Here is a 13,972-nt window from a genome sequence, read left to right on the forward strand (position 1 = left end):
CAGCCCAGCCTGCAGGCAGACACTGTGGTGCCAGAGAGAGGGCTGCTGCTGAAAAGAATAGAGTCAGCACAAAACACATGAAAAAATCAATCACTGGGGCAGCAACTCACCAGAATAAGAGACTTGGGCACAGAGGCCGTCCTCCCCGAGGAGCTGGTGCCACTGGGGGCTCAGGGCATGCCAATGGCTCAGTGGCACAGTGGCCAGCCTGGCCAGCACTACTCCAGGCACAAAGCTGTGCCAGGGACTGGCACAGCTTCACCGGGCAGTGAGGAGGAATGGGGTCATGTGCCTCTATACGGGCTTAGTTGCTGTTTGAAAGCCCCTTGCAGGTGGAATGCATGTTCTCATCTCTCCATGTGGCTGAGATCTGTCCAGGGCAGGCCTTCCCTTCCCCAGAGCCCCTCCCATATCTCAGAGAATGGCTGGGGAGAACCCAGGGTACCCCAGGAGCAAGAAGAGTCATCCAAGAAAGAGACCACCGCTGTTCCTAATGGGGCAGTCCTGAGTGTCACTCTGACCAGTGACAGGAGGGTAGAACCCTGAGGACATCTCTCTGTGGAGTGTGGAGAGAGGGCACGGAGGACAGGGAACCCAGCCTCTCCAGCCACCCACACCACACAGGTGGCATTTTCAGATGAGCGTGTTAGGGGCTCACTCAGGAATTCACCTCCTGCCCCAGGCTCTGCAGACATTTCTGGGTATGGTGGGGGCAGGATTCCTTGTGTGCTGAAAACAAGTTCTGTCCTGACCTCCTGCCGCTGCCTGGACCTGCAGGGGAGGGGCACTAGTTGTCCTACGCTGGTGGCTGTCCAAAGCCTGAGGGGGGCTGCAGCTGCTCAGTGAGCAGGGTAGCCCCTGAGAAGGGGTGAGGAGGACCCAGTCCTGACTCAGCACCACTCAGAACCCCCACCTTGCTTCCCTCCTGAAGACCAGTGCGCGGGATTGGGACACAGACACCAGTACCCCATCCAATGAACTGTTTCTGATTGGAAACACAAATCTCTCCCCTCCTCTATCAGGAGCCCAGGCAGAGACCGTCTCATGCAGAGACCATACTGAGGCCCCACCACCTCCCCAATTCACGGCTTAGCAAACATTTTCTGTAAACAGCCAAATAGCAAACCTTTTCAACTTCGTTCATGACCACATGGCCTCTAGCACTATCCAACCAGTACAGCACAGCTCAAGCGATTCTCCTGCCTCAGCCTCCCCAGGAGCTGCAATTACAGGCACGTGCCTCCACACCTGGCTAAGTTTTGTATTTTTAGTAGAGACAGGGTTTCACCAGGTTGGCCAGGCTGGTCTCAAACTCCTGACCTCAGGTGATCTGCCCGCCTCGGCTGCTAAAGTGCTGGGATGAGCACTCGTACAGGCGCGAGTCACGGCGCCCAACATTTATGTGTGAGCCTTGCAGGGTGGTTGCCAACGTCCCTGGTTCCCACCCACTCTGAGGTCCCCAATGATGCTGGTAGAATGAGAGAGTAGATGGAGAAAGGGATAAAGAAAGGGAGAAATCAGCTGTTGGGGCGGGGAGTAGCTCAGAAAGCCCGGAGCAGTGCCAGTTTAAGGGAAGCCGCTACAAGGTGGCAGGAGGAGGGGAGAGGCCAGAAAACACACAGGAGCGGGGAGGCTGGCTGCGCATGGCACTGGCTCCACCAGGCTTGAGAAATGCAAACAGAAAGGGCTGTGGCCAGTTCTTTACCCAAGAGATAGCCAGTCCAATGAAAGGCTTGTTTGGCCCGCTTTGGCGCCTGTGCCTGCGCAGCTGTGTGGTGGACAATCAGAAGCCGCCCCCACGTAGTCACCCAACTGCCTGGTCAGAGCTGTGGTCAGGATGTGGGAGGGAGGCCAGGCTGGACGGTGGCCAGGGACAGGCCTCTGTATCTTGGCCCTGACGTTGGCGCCCCAGAGCTCTAATTCCCATTGCACCAGTCGGGGTGGGGTGGGTAAGGTTGCTCAGCGGCTTTTCTTTTCAGGGGCCTCTGCTGCTCCCCACACTCTCCACCCAAAGCCAGGACTCCCACATTGTCACCATGACAAACCTTCTAAGCCGGGCAGATGGATAGGCTTAGGAGTGGAACTGGCCCTCATTCTGGGTGGCAGCTTGTCTCCAAAGGGAGTAGGCATCACTTCCTTCCCTCCATGTCATTGCCCCACTGACGAGTGGAGTTTCTTTCTCCATGACCCCATTGAATGTGGTGTGTCTTGACCAAAAGAATATGGTGGTATCAGCTTGTGACTCTGTGCCAAATGCACCTGGAACTCTGTAGAGAACTGACAATGTCTACCTGCTTTTGAAGCCAGGAGCTTACATTTAAGAAGCCTGGGTGGCTCACACCTGTAATCCTAGCACTTTGGGAGGCCGAGGTGGGTGGATCATGAGGTCAGGAGTTCAAGACCAGCCTGGCCAACATGGTGAAACCCTATCTCTACTAAAAATACAAAAATTAGCCAAGCATGGTGGTGGGTGCCTGTAAGCTTAGCTACTCGGGAGGCTGAGGCAGAGAAGTGCTTGAACCCAGGAGGTAGAGCTTGCAGTGAGCCGAGATCACGCCACTATACCAGCCTGGGCAACATAGCGAGATTCCGTCTCAAAAAAAAAGAAGCCTGGGGCTGGATGGCAGTGGCCTGTATTCCTAGCATTTTGGAAGGCTGAGGCAGGATGATCATTTGAGTCCAGGAGTTGGAGACTAGTCTGGGCAACAATGACTCCTCATCTCTACAAAAAATAAACTTAGCTGGGTGTAGTGGTACACACATGTGGTCCCTTGTACACACCTGTGGTCCCAGCTACTCGGGAAGCTCAAATGGGAGGATTGCTTGGGCCTGGGAGGAGGCTACAGTGAGCTGAGATTATGCTAGTGCTGGAGTGCAACAAAGCAAGACCCTTTCTCAAAAAAGCAGCAGCCCAGGCCATACTGCTGGAGAGGCCACGTGGAGGGTTCCTGAGTCGCCATCTTGGACATCCAGCCCAGTTGAGCCTTCAGATGGCCACAGCCCCAGCTTCTATCTGTCTGCACCTACACAGAGATCCCTGAGGAAGAACTGGTCAGTGGAACCCCATCAACCCACACAATCGTGAGAGAGAAAACTAAATTGTTGATTGAGCCACTAAGTTTTGGGGTAGTGTGTTCACACAGCCATGTCCTTTCCCATCCTCATTCACTGGCTATTTGGGGGCCACACAGACCACAGCCCCTCATTCATGATTTGACCCAGTGGTGTCCCTGGTGACTAGCCGGGTGACAGGGTAGAGTGGGCGGCACTCCTTCTGGGGTTGATATGAAACCTCTACATTAAAATCCACAACTATTTATAAAACAGCTGGTGTTTGCAGCACTCTGAGGAGTGAAAGCGCACACAATCGCTTTTATTTGAAGAGCAGTAACGAGTGTTCCAAGCACTCTAACATATTTCATCACATTCCACCCATGACAACCGTGAAAGGCGGCCGGGCAGGCGTCCTGCCTTTTGTGATTGAGCAGGAAATGACACTTAGGCCACACGAATAGAAACGGGAGAGCCAGGTCTGGAAGCCAGGTTGTCTGGCTAGGGGTCCGCGGGCCTCCTCTCACTGCATCCCTGTCGTCTTCAAACCATCTGGAGAGCAGTTTATTTATTTATCGTTTATTTATTTCTTTTTTTGAGATGGAATCTCGCTCTGTTGCCCAGGCTGGACAATCTTGGCTCACTGTAACCTCTGCCTCCCAGGTTCAAGCAATTCTCCTGCCTCAGTCTCCTGAGTAGCTGGGATTACAGGCAGGTGTGCCACCACGCCTGGCTAATTTTTTTCTAATTTTAGTAGAGACGAGGTTTCTCCATGTTGGCCAAGCTGGTCACAAACTCCTGACCTCAGATGATCTATCCACCTCCGCCTCCCAAAGTGTTGGGATTACAGGTGTGAGCCACCACACCCAGCCTATTTATTTATTTTGAGACAAGGTCTCACTCTGTTGCCCAGGCTGGAGTGCAGTGGTGTGATCTCAGCTCACTGCAACCTCCACCTCCCAGGTTCAAGTGATTCTGCTGCCTCCGCCTCCTAAGTAGCTGGGATTACAGGTTCACACCTCCACACCCAGCTAATTTTTTGTATTTTTAGTAGAGACTGCATTTCACCGTGTTGGCCAGACTGGTCTCAAAATCCTAGCCTCAAGGGATCCACCCGCCTCAGGCTTCCAAAGTTCTCAGAGCCACCACACCCAACCTTATTTAATTTTTAGAGAACGGGGTCTGGCTATATTGCTCAGGCAGGTTTCAAACTCTTGGGCTCAAGCTATCCTCCTGCCTTTGCCTCCCTAAAAGCTGGGATTACAGGCATGAGCCACCATGCCCAGCTGGAGAGCAGTTTTCAACTTAGACAGGTCCCCTTTCCCAGGTGGAGGAAGGACAGGCAGTAGCCGTGAGCCCCAGAGTCAACTTCCTGTATCCAACTGAGGCTCTGCCCTTGGTTGGGAGAACTTGGCAGTTAGTTACTGAAGCTGTGAAGGGAGATGCACTGCTGGAGAGAGCTCTACTTGCTGAGACCTGGTGAAAACCCTGGGGCAGGACAGGCTTTGGAGGCTGTCTCAGCTGAGAGATCACAGCGGAAGTGACCCTCTGGGATGCTGAAAGCTGGATCAAAGAATGCATGCTGTCTGCCTTGCTCTCCAGGAAGCCATCGGACTTCCCTAAGGCTGACACGCACTGATGAAACCCTAACTAGCCACAGGTAAAGGCCCTGAAGCCACATGAAGGAAGGAGGGGACACAGATGCCTGCCAGTCCCCCACTACCTCAGCCCCATGCTGTCACAGCAGCGTGCACTGCCTGACTGCACCTGTCTGAAAGACCCAGAGGTAGAACCTGGTCTCGATAAAAAACAAACAAAATGAGCTGGGCATGGTGGTACACGCCTGTAGTCCCAGCTACTCGGGAGGCTGAGATGGGAGGATCACTTAGGCCTGGGAGGAGGCTGCTGGGAGCTAAGATCATGCCCAGCCAGGCCCTGCCTGGACTCCTAGCCCAAAGAAACCATGGGAGGTAATAAGATGGTTGTTGCTGTTTGAAGCCACTAAGTTTGGATGTTATTTGTTCCACAGCAATATTACGTAACAGGAACAGGGTGGCTGGGGTAGAGTGGGTTGAAAGGTGTCCCATCTGCTCCCCTACAAGAAAAAAAAAGAGAGAGAGAGATGTTCACCAGGAACCTCGGAAAGTGACCGTGGTTGGAATGAGTGTCTTCACAGATGGAATGAAAATGTGGATCTTGACCTCAGATCATTTTGCTTTAGGTCCTAAATTCAGTGACCAGTGTTCTTATGAGACAGGAAAGAAGACACAGGGAGACACGGATGTCAGAGACACAGATGTGGGACACAAGGAGATGAGTCCACGTAAGCGCAGAGGCAGAGGCTGGAGTGACACGACCACAAACCAAGGAACACTTGGAGCCCCCAGAAGCTGGAGGAGGCAAGGAGGGATCCTCCTCTCGAGCTTCAGAGAGCAGCCTGGTGGACACCTTAATTTCAGATTTCTGGCTCCCAGAACCGTGAGAGAGTGAAGTTTCTGTTGTTTTAAGCCATTACATTCATGGCAATTTGGATTTTTGTTTGTTTTGAGACTGGATCTCACTCAATTGCTCAGGCTGGAGTGCAGTGGCATGATCTGGGCTCACTACAACCTCCGCCTCTTGGGTTCAAGCGATTCTCCTGCCTCAGCCTCCTGAGTAGCTGGAATTACTGGCACGTGCCACCACACCCAGCTGATTTTTATATTTTTAGTAGGGATGGGCTTCAGTGAACTATGATCGTGCCACTGCACTCCAGCCTGGTCAGCAAAGGGAGACCCCCATCTCTAAGACAAAACAAAACACCCACTCCATCCAGGTGGGGATTTAATCCCAAATCCACGCAAGAGCTTTGCGTCTCGATGGCGAGCCTCTCCTGTCTGTCTCTTGCCCTGAGCCTTCTGGCCCTTTGGGCCTCACTCTAGGTGGGGCCAGCAGGCGTCTTCCATCATCCCAGGAGGCCATGTTGGCCAGGCTGGTCTCAAACTCCTGACCTCAGGTGATCCGCCTGCCTCGGCCTCCCAAAGTGCTGGGATTACAGGTGTGAGCCACCACGCCGGTCATGCCTGACCAGTTCATGGTAACTTGTTATGGCAGCCCCAGGGGAATTAGCACAGTGGGCTAGAGGTTCCTGCCACTGTCGTCATCAGTGACTGTATTTTACAACTCCTAAGTCAGAAGCAGAGCTGGAAAACAGAATGCTCCTGAGGGAAATAGGAGGACAGCAGCTTCATAATCAGGTCTCCTGGGATGATGGAAGACGCCTGCTGGCCCCACCTAGAGTGAGGCCCAAAGGGCCAGAAGGCTCAGGGCAAGAGACAGACAGGAGAGGCTCGCCATCGAGACGCAAAGCTCTTTCGTGGATTTGGGATTAAATCCCCACCTGGATGGAGTGGGTGTTTTGTTTTGTCTTAGAGATGGGGGTCTCCCTTTGTTGACCAGGCTGGAGTGCAGTGGCACGATCATAGTTCACTGAAGCCTTGAATTCCTGAGCTCAAGCGATCCTCCTGCCTAAGCCTTCCAAGTAGCCGGGACTGCAGGTGTGCACCACTACATCTGGCTAATTTCTAAATTTTTCTGTAGTTATGGAGTCTTGCCATCTTGCCTGGGCCATTCTCAAACTGATGGGCTCAAGTGATCCTCCCAGCTGGGCCTCCCAAACTGTTGGGATTACAGGAGTGAGTGAGCCATTGCACCCGGCCCCGTGGAGTTGGTTCAACCTAAATACAGTTCTTCACAGAAGCAGGGGTGTCTGCAGTAGCAACAGGTCTTGGAAAACAAGCTGCACACTTCAGTGCTGACAGCGGCCAGGGAGGCCACACATATGAAGAAAGAAGGCTACATATGAGAGACACTAGGGAGTGCTGGGGAGTGTGGCAAACTACACAGTCCCGGCTCACAGTTGTTATATAGGAACATGGGGGCTGGGTGCGGTGGCTCACACCTGTAATCTCAACACTTTGGGAGGCCGAGGCAGGTGGATAACAAGGTCAAGAGATTGAGACCATCCTGGCCAATATGGTGAAACCCCATCTCAAAAAAAAAGGAACATGGGCCTGGAGCTGCCACATCTTCCAGTTTTCCATGAGAAGCTGGAAGTCTAGATTTTTGTGTAAAATCTGATTATTAAATTCTAGCAACCAGCCAGGCAGGGTGGCTCATGCCTGTAATCCCAGCACTTTGGGAGGCTGAGGCAAGAGGATCACCTGAGGTCAGGAGTTCAAGACCAGCCTGGCTAACATGGTGAAACCCCCATCTCTACTAAAAATATAAATATTAGCTAGGCATGGTGGTGGGCGCCTATAATCCCAGCTACTCGGGAGGCTGAGGCAGGAGAATCGTTTGAACCTGAGAGTCAGAGGTTGCAGTCAGCCCAGAAAGCACCACTACACTCCAGCCTCAGTGACAGAGCAAGACTCTTGTCTCAAAAAAAAAAAAAAAAAATTCTAGCAACCAATTCAAATGTAAAATGTTGGGTTGATAAAACACATATGTAAGCGGGATTGGGCCCCGTGCTGTTGTTTGTGATGCCCACATTTGCGACCATGTAAATCAGCCTGGAGCTTGCAGAGGCCTTGCCTGTCTCTCTTCGCAGCCCTGGCAGGGGTTCCGTACCAGTTCTGGAGGTTCTGAGCCTGCCTTGTGGAAAGGTCTTGTATCTGACTTCTCTCCACAGAGTGCCACTATGGGTTAGCCTCTTCCTCCCCTGTCATCTGGACCACCAACCCCAGATCCTAAGAGGCGTCCCATTCAGGGGCAAGCTCAGGGCCTCCACGGCCCCACCCACCCTCATTGCCAGCCTGCAGGTCTCCTCTCCCCCTCCCTGGTCCCTTTCTGAAGCCACACTGGGCTCCTCACTGCTTTCTGAATCCAGAGACCTTGTAGCCTCCACATCCCTTTCACGCTGTTTCCTCTGCAAAGACTTCCTTTCCCTTCTGCCTTGGAATTCCTACTCGGGGCAGGCCGAGCTCAAATCTCACTTCTCTGATTCTATTCCCCTATTCTGGGCTTGTGTGAGTCCCCACCCTCTTCTTGTCTTTGTTCCCAGGCACTTTGTATACAGAAGGTCCCTGACTTAATGATGGTTTGACTTAGAATTTTTCTTTTCTATTTTTTTGAGACAGAGTCTTGCTCTGTCACTCACGCTGGAGTGTAGTGGGGCAACCTTGGCTCGCCGCAACCTCCACCTCCCAGGTTCAAGCAATTGTTTGTCCTGCCTCAGCCTCCCCAGTAGCTAGGATACAGGTGCCCACACCACACTTGGCTAATTTTTGTATTTTTAGTAGAGAAAGAGTTTCACCATGTTGGCCAGGCTGGTCTCAAACTTCTGAGCTCGAGATCCACCCACCTTGGCCTCCTAAAGTGCTGGGATTACAGGTGTGAGCCACTGCACTCAGCCTCGACTTAGAATTTTTTAACCTTACAATGATGTGAAAGCAATGTCATTCAGTAGAAATCATACTTCAAGTACCCATATCACCATTCTGCTTTTCACTCTCAGGATAGTATTTGGTAAGTTACACAAGCTATTCAACATTTTATCGTAAAACAGGCTATGTGTTAGATGACTGTGCCCAACTCTCGGCTAAAGTTAAGTGTTTGGAGCATGTTTAAGGTACACTAGGCTAAGCTATGATGATTGGTAGGTTAGATTTAACAAATACTTTTTTTTTTTGAGACAGAGTTTTACTCTTATTGCCCAAGCTGCAGTACAATGGCGTGATCTCGGCTCACTGCAACCTCTGCCTCCAGGGCAAGGCTGGTGAGGGGCATGATGTAACCTACAGCCCAGGCTTTATGATGTGAAGAGCCCTGTGTACATATGCGTCAGTGTCACCTTCATTGCTGAGTAAAGGGTGATGATTAGACCGGCCTGCCTTGTCAATGTCATCATCAGCGCATAGCAGCACAGGCGGGCCGTTCTTTCAAGTCACTTCATGTGTTTATTTATTTTTATTTTATTTTTTTGAGATAGAGTCTCACTCTGTCACCAAGGCTGGAGTGTAGTGGTGCGACCTTGGTTCACTGCAACCTCTGCCTCCAGGGTTCAAGCAATTCTTGTGCCTCAGCCTCCTGAGTAGCTGGGATTACAGTCACCTGCCACCACGCCCAGCTAATTTTTAGTAGACACGGAGTTTCGACATGTTGGTCAGGATGGTCTCAAACTCCTGACCTCAGGTGATCCACCTACCTCGGCCTCCCAAAGTGTTGGGTTTATAGGCATGAGCCACATCACCTCGCTTTTGTTTTTATTCTTTTGAGACCGAGTGTCACTTTGTCACACAGCCTGGAGTGCAATGGCATGCTCATAGCTCACTGCAGACTGGATCTCCTGGGCTCAAGTGATCCTCCCGCCTGAGCCTCCTGAGTAGCTGGGACCACAGGCGTGCACCAGCCACCATACCCAGCTCTTTAAGTCACTTTGGAAGTCCTTGGTGCCCAGGCCATTTTCCCAAGCTTTGGATGCCCTCTCTCACTGGAGAGTTCTCATGGCTTTTAGTGGATTCTGGGTTCTGCCCACAGAATTTGTCTCCACTGATTTCTTTCTGGAATGTTCTATCTTCCTAAGGCTGATTCGGCTCCAGAACGTTCAAACCTGACTATTCCAAACATCTAACCCCCTGAAACTGTGAATGTTACTTTATTTGGAAATAGAGTCTTTGTGGATAAAATCAAATGACAATGAGGTCTTCTCGATTAGGGTGGACCCCAGTCCAACAGGACTAGTGTTTTTTATTGATTGAGTGATTGATTGATTGATTGATTGACTGATTTTGAAATGAAGTCTTGCTCTTGTTGCCCAGGCTGGAGTGCAAGGGTGTGATCTGAGATCATTGCAACTTCTGCCTCCCAAGCTCAAGCGATTCTTCTGCCTCAGCCTCCGAAGTAGCTGGGAGGTAGGCGCCTGCCACCATGTCCGGCTAATTTTTTGTATTTTTAGTAGAGATGGGGTTTAGCCATGTTAGCCAGGATGGTCTCGATCTCTTGACCTCGTGATCCGCCCACCTCAGCCTCCCAAAGTGCTGGGATTACAGGCATGAACCACCGTGCCTGGCCAGGACTGGTGTTCTTATAAGAAGGCCAAGTGAGGAGACACGAATCACAGGGAGGCAAGCAAGTGCAGTGGCTCACACCTGTAATCCCAGCACTTCAGGAGGCTGAGGCAGGAGGATCACTTGAGCCAAAAGCCTGAGGTTGCAGTGAGCTGTGATTGCACCACTGCACTCCAGCCTGGGCAGCAGCGCAAGACTCTGTTTCAAAAAACAATAACAACAACAAAAAGAAGAGCCGGGCTCACTCCCGTCTCTTTTGTTGTTGTTCTTGAACTGCTGACCTCAGGTGATCCACCCACCTCGGCCTCCCAGAGTGTTAGGATTACAGGCGCAGTGGCTCACGCCTGTTGTTCAAAAACAACAAAAAGGGACCGGAGTGACGGTTCTGCAAGGCAAGCAGCGCCAACAATTGCCTGGGGCCTCCAGAACCTGGAAGGGACAGGCAGATTCTTCCCGAGAGGGAACACAGCTTTGCTGACACCTTGACCACTGGGTGAGCCACCATGCCTGGCCAAAATTGACCTGTTTTTCCTTATTTATTTTTTTGAGGCAGAGTCTTGCTCTGTCCCCCAGGCTGGAGTGCAGTGGTACAAATATGGCTCATGGAAGGCTTGACCTCCTGGGTTCGGGTGACCCTCCCAAGTAGCTGGAACCACAGGCACACTGTGCCTGGCTGATTTTTGTATTTTGAGCAGAGACAGGGTCTCGCCATGTTGCCCAGGCTAGTCTTGAACTCCTGAGCTGCTTTACAGGTATGAAGCACCGCACCTGGCCAGTGATATCTTGACCGGAATTCATGACACCTTCATCCAGAACCCTCACTTAAGCGACTCTCTCATGCCTGATCCACAGAAATTGCATGTTATCCTACATGTTTACTGCTTTGCACCACTACACTGTGCAATAGATGGCTAATAGATTTGTCCTGTCTTATCAGAGATGGCATGCATAGTGGTTAAAAGTCAACTGTTGGCTGGGTGCAGTGCCTCATGTCTGTAACCTCAGCATTTTGGGAGGCCAAGGCAGGAGGATCGCTGGAGTCCAGGAGTTTGAGACCAGCCTGAGCAATATGGCAAGACCCTGACTCTATAAAAAATTTAAAAATTAAAAATTTAGTCAGGCATGGCGTGCCTGTGGTTCCAGATAGTCGGGAGGATCACCTGAGCTCAGGAGGGTGAGGCTGCAGCGAGTCATGTTTGAACCACTGAGCACCAGCCTGGGTGACATAGTAAAACCCTGCCTCAAATATTGGCTGGGCACAGTGGCTCACATCAGTAATCTCAACACTTTGGGATGCTGAAGCAGGAGGATCACTGGAGGCCAGGAGTTCAAGACCATCCTGGGCAATATAGTGAAATCCCATTTCTACAAAAACTATCACTTACTAGCTATTGACCTTGAGTAAGTTGCTTCAGCCCTCTCTGAGTCCTCATGTGTAAGCAGGTGAAATAACTGTATCTGCCTTATAAAACTGCTGGAAGGCTGGGTGCAGTGGCTCATGCCTGTAATTCCAGCACTTTGGGAGGCGGAGGTGGGTGGATCGCTTGAGGGAAGGAGATGGAGATCAGCCTGGCCAACATGGAGAGCCCTGTCTCTAATAAAAATACGAAAATTAGCCAGGCATAGTGGCTCACACCTGTAGCCCAGCTACGTGGGAAGCTGAGGCAGGAGAATCACTTGAACCCAGGAGACGGAGGCTGAGTGAGCCACTGTGCTCCAGCCTGGGCAACACAGTGAGACTATCTCAAAAAAACAACCACAAGGCCGGGCGCAGTGGCTCACGCCTATAATTCCAGCACTTTGGGAGGCTGAGACAGGTTGATCACTAGGTCAAGAGATCGAGACCATCCTGGTCAACATGGTAAAACCCCGTCTCTACTAAAAATACAAAAATTAGCTGGGCATGGTGGTACGTGCCTATAGTCCCAGCTACTCAGGAGGCTGAGGCAGGAGAATTGCCTGAACCCAGGAGGCGGAGGTTACGGTGAGCCGAGATTGCACCATTGCACTCCAGTCTGAGTAACAAGAGCGAAACTCCGTCTCAAAAACAACAACAACAACAACAAAAGACAGCTGGGAGGAGCAAGGGAGTTATTCTTTAACTTCTAATGGTCCCTGTGGCATAGAAAATGTTAAAAATGTCAGTCCTTATAATTACATAGGTGACTAAACAGCTCAAAAGCGGTGAAAAAGACAACTCCAGGACAGCACAGCCCGTGACTCACTGGTCAGGCTGAGTCCTGAATCTGGGTCTCCTGACTCCCTGTGCAGTGCTCATGGTTCAACTGCAACCTGGAAGCAGAATGGCCAGTGAACCCCGATGCTCTGCGAGCATGTCACGTCTGTCATTCCCTCCTGTGCAGCAGGCTGTTTCAGCAGCAGTGCACTGTCTCCCATCCAAGTACTAACCAGGTCCAACCCCACTTAGCTTCTGAGATGAGATCGGGCATGTTCAGGCTGGTGTGGCCGCAGACGCAGCTGTGCACCGCACAGGTGCACAGCAGACAGCTGGCTGTGCACCTGTGCTGGGGTGGGAGGGCCAGCCAGTTGGGTCACTGTGGCTCTGGGCCTCACCCTGGGAAGAAAGCCCCTTGGCTCATGCAGGAGGGATGTTAGGAAGGTGTGCTAGGGCAGGCAGACAGCAGGCTGCGCGGTCTCTGAGAGGGGCTTTTCTGGATCACATTTCATTGCCAGAGCAGGTCCAAGGTCAGGGTAGGGGCCGAGCTGCTGCTTGCAGCCCCGGTTAGGGAAAGGCCAGGAGAGCAGGACAACTGTTTTGAAAGGCAATATGACATTAGGGCGAAAAGGCTGCTGGGAGTAAATCCCTGCTGCACAGGCTGCTTTAGTTTAAGCCGATCAAAATGACCTAGGACAGGTGGGGCACAACGGCTCACACCTGTAATCCAAGCACTTTGGGAGGTGGAGGCGGGCAGATCACCTGAGGTCAGCAGTTCGAGACCAGCCTGGCTAACATGGCAAAACCCAGTCTCTACTGAAAATACAAAAATTAGCTGGGCATGGTGGCAGGCACCTGTAATCCCAGCTACTCAGGAGGCTGAGGCAGGAGAATCACCTGAACCTGGGAGCCAGAGGTGGTCATGTGCTGAGATCGCGCTACTGCACTCCAGCCTGGGCAACAGAGTGAGACTCCATCTCAAAAAACAAACAAAAAAACCCAAAAATGACTTAGGACAAGCAGAGGCCCAGGAGCCACAGTTGCCCCGGAAGTGTCTACTCCCCTTTTTCTTCTAAGTGTGTGGCTCCTGCCCCATATCTGAGAGCAAAAAGCAATGAATGGCCAGAGTGACTGATGCAAAGAATAAAGAACAGAAACAAGACAAGCCGGTGGCCTGTGTACTTCACCTTTGAATGCGCAAGGTCCTCTATGAAAATTGGATGCAAAGAACCTCCAGGTGCGCTTGTAGCTTTCTAAAGACTCCTCATGCTAGGTTTTCCTTGATGGAAAACATCAAGGAAGGTTACTGAGTGTGGTTGTTCTGAAATTGCCATCAGGACCTAAAACGCCCCATTCTGAGGAGCTCAGATCCTTTCAACCGATTTACTTTTTCTCCATAGCCTTACCATTTTCTAGAAAGAGGGCGTTATCCGGGCCGGGGGCGTGTGCCTGTAGTCCTAGCTACTCGGGAGGCTGAGGTATGAGGATCACTTGAGCCCAGGAGTTCTGGGCTGCCAATCGGGTGTCTCTACTAAGTTTGCCATCAATCCTCCCGGGAGTGGGGGACCACCAGGTTGCCTAAGGAGGGGTGAACTGGCCCAGGTCAGAAACGGAGCAGGTCAAAACTCCCGTGCTGATTAGCTGTGGGATTGCACCTGTGAATAGCCACGGCACTCCAGCCTGGGCAACACAGCGA

General features: G+C 51.7%; 1 long non-coding RNA gene across 7 annotated transcripts in view; it reads right to left on the reverse strand.

Moving 5' to 3' along the window:
* Window positions 1-13,972, reverse strand: part of LOC103793397 (uncharacterized) — a 41,559-nt gene that overhangs the window by 12,890 nt on the left and 14,697 nt on the right. The window contains exon 1 of one of the 7 annotated variants that reach the window (XR_013535988.1): window positions 111-231. The exons of the other annotated variants lie outside the window; for them this stretch is intronic. This is a non-coding gene — a long non-coding RNA (uncharacterized LOC103793397). Of the gene's footprint in view, window positions 1-110; window positions 232-13,972 lie in introns of those variants that run through there. 7 annotated transcript variants of the gene reach the window in all.

The sequence above is a fragment of the Callithrix jacchus genome, chromosome 5 (genome assembly GCF_049354715.1).
Source record: "Callithrix jacchus isolate 240 chromosome 5, calJac240_pri, whole genome shotgun sequence".
In the NCBI taxonomy this organism is placed as follows: domain Eukaryota; kingdom Metazoa; phylum Chordata; class Mammalia; order Primates; family Cebidae; genus Callithrix; species Callithrix jacchus.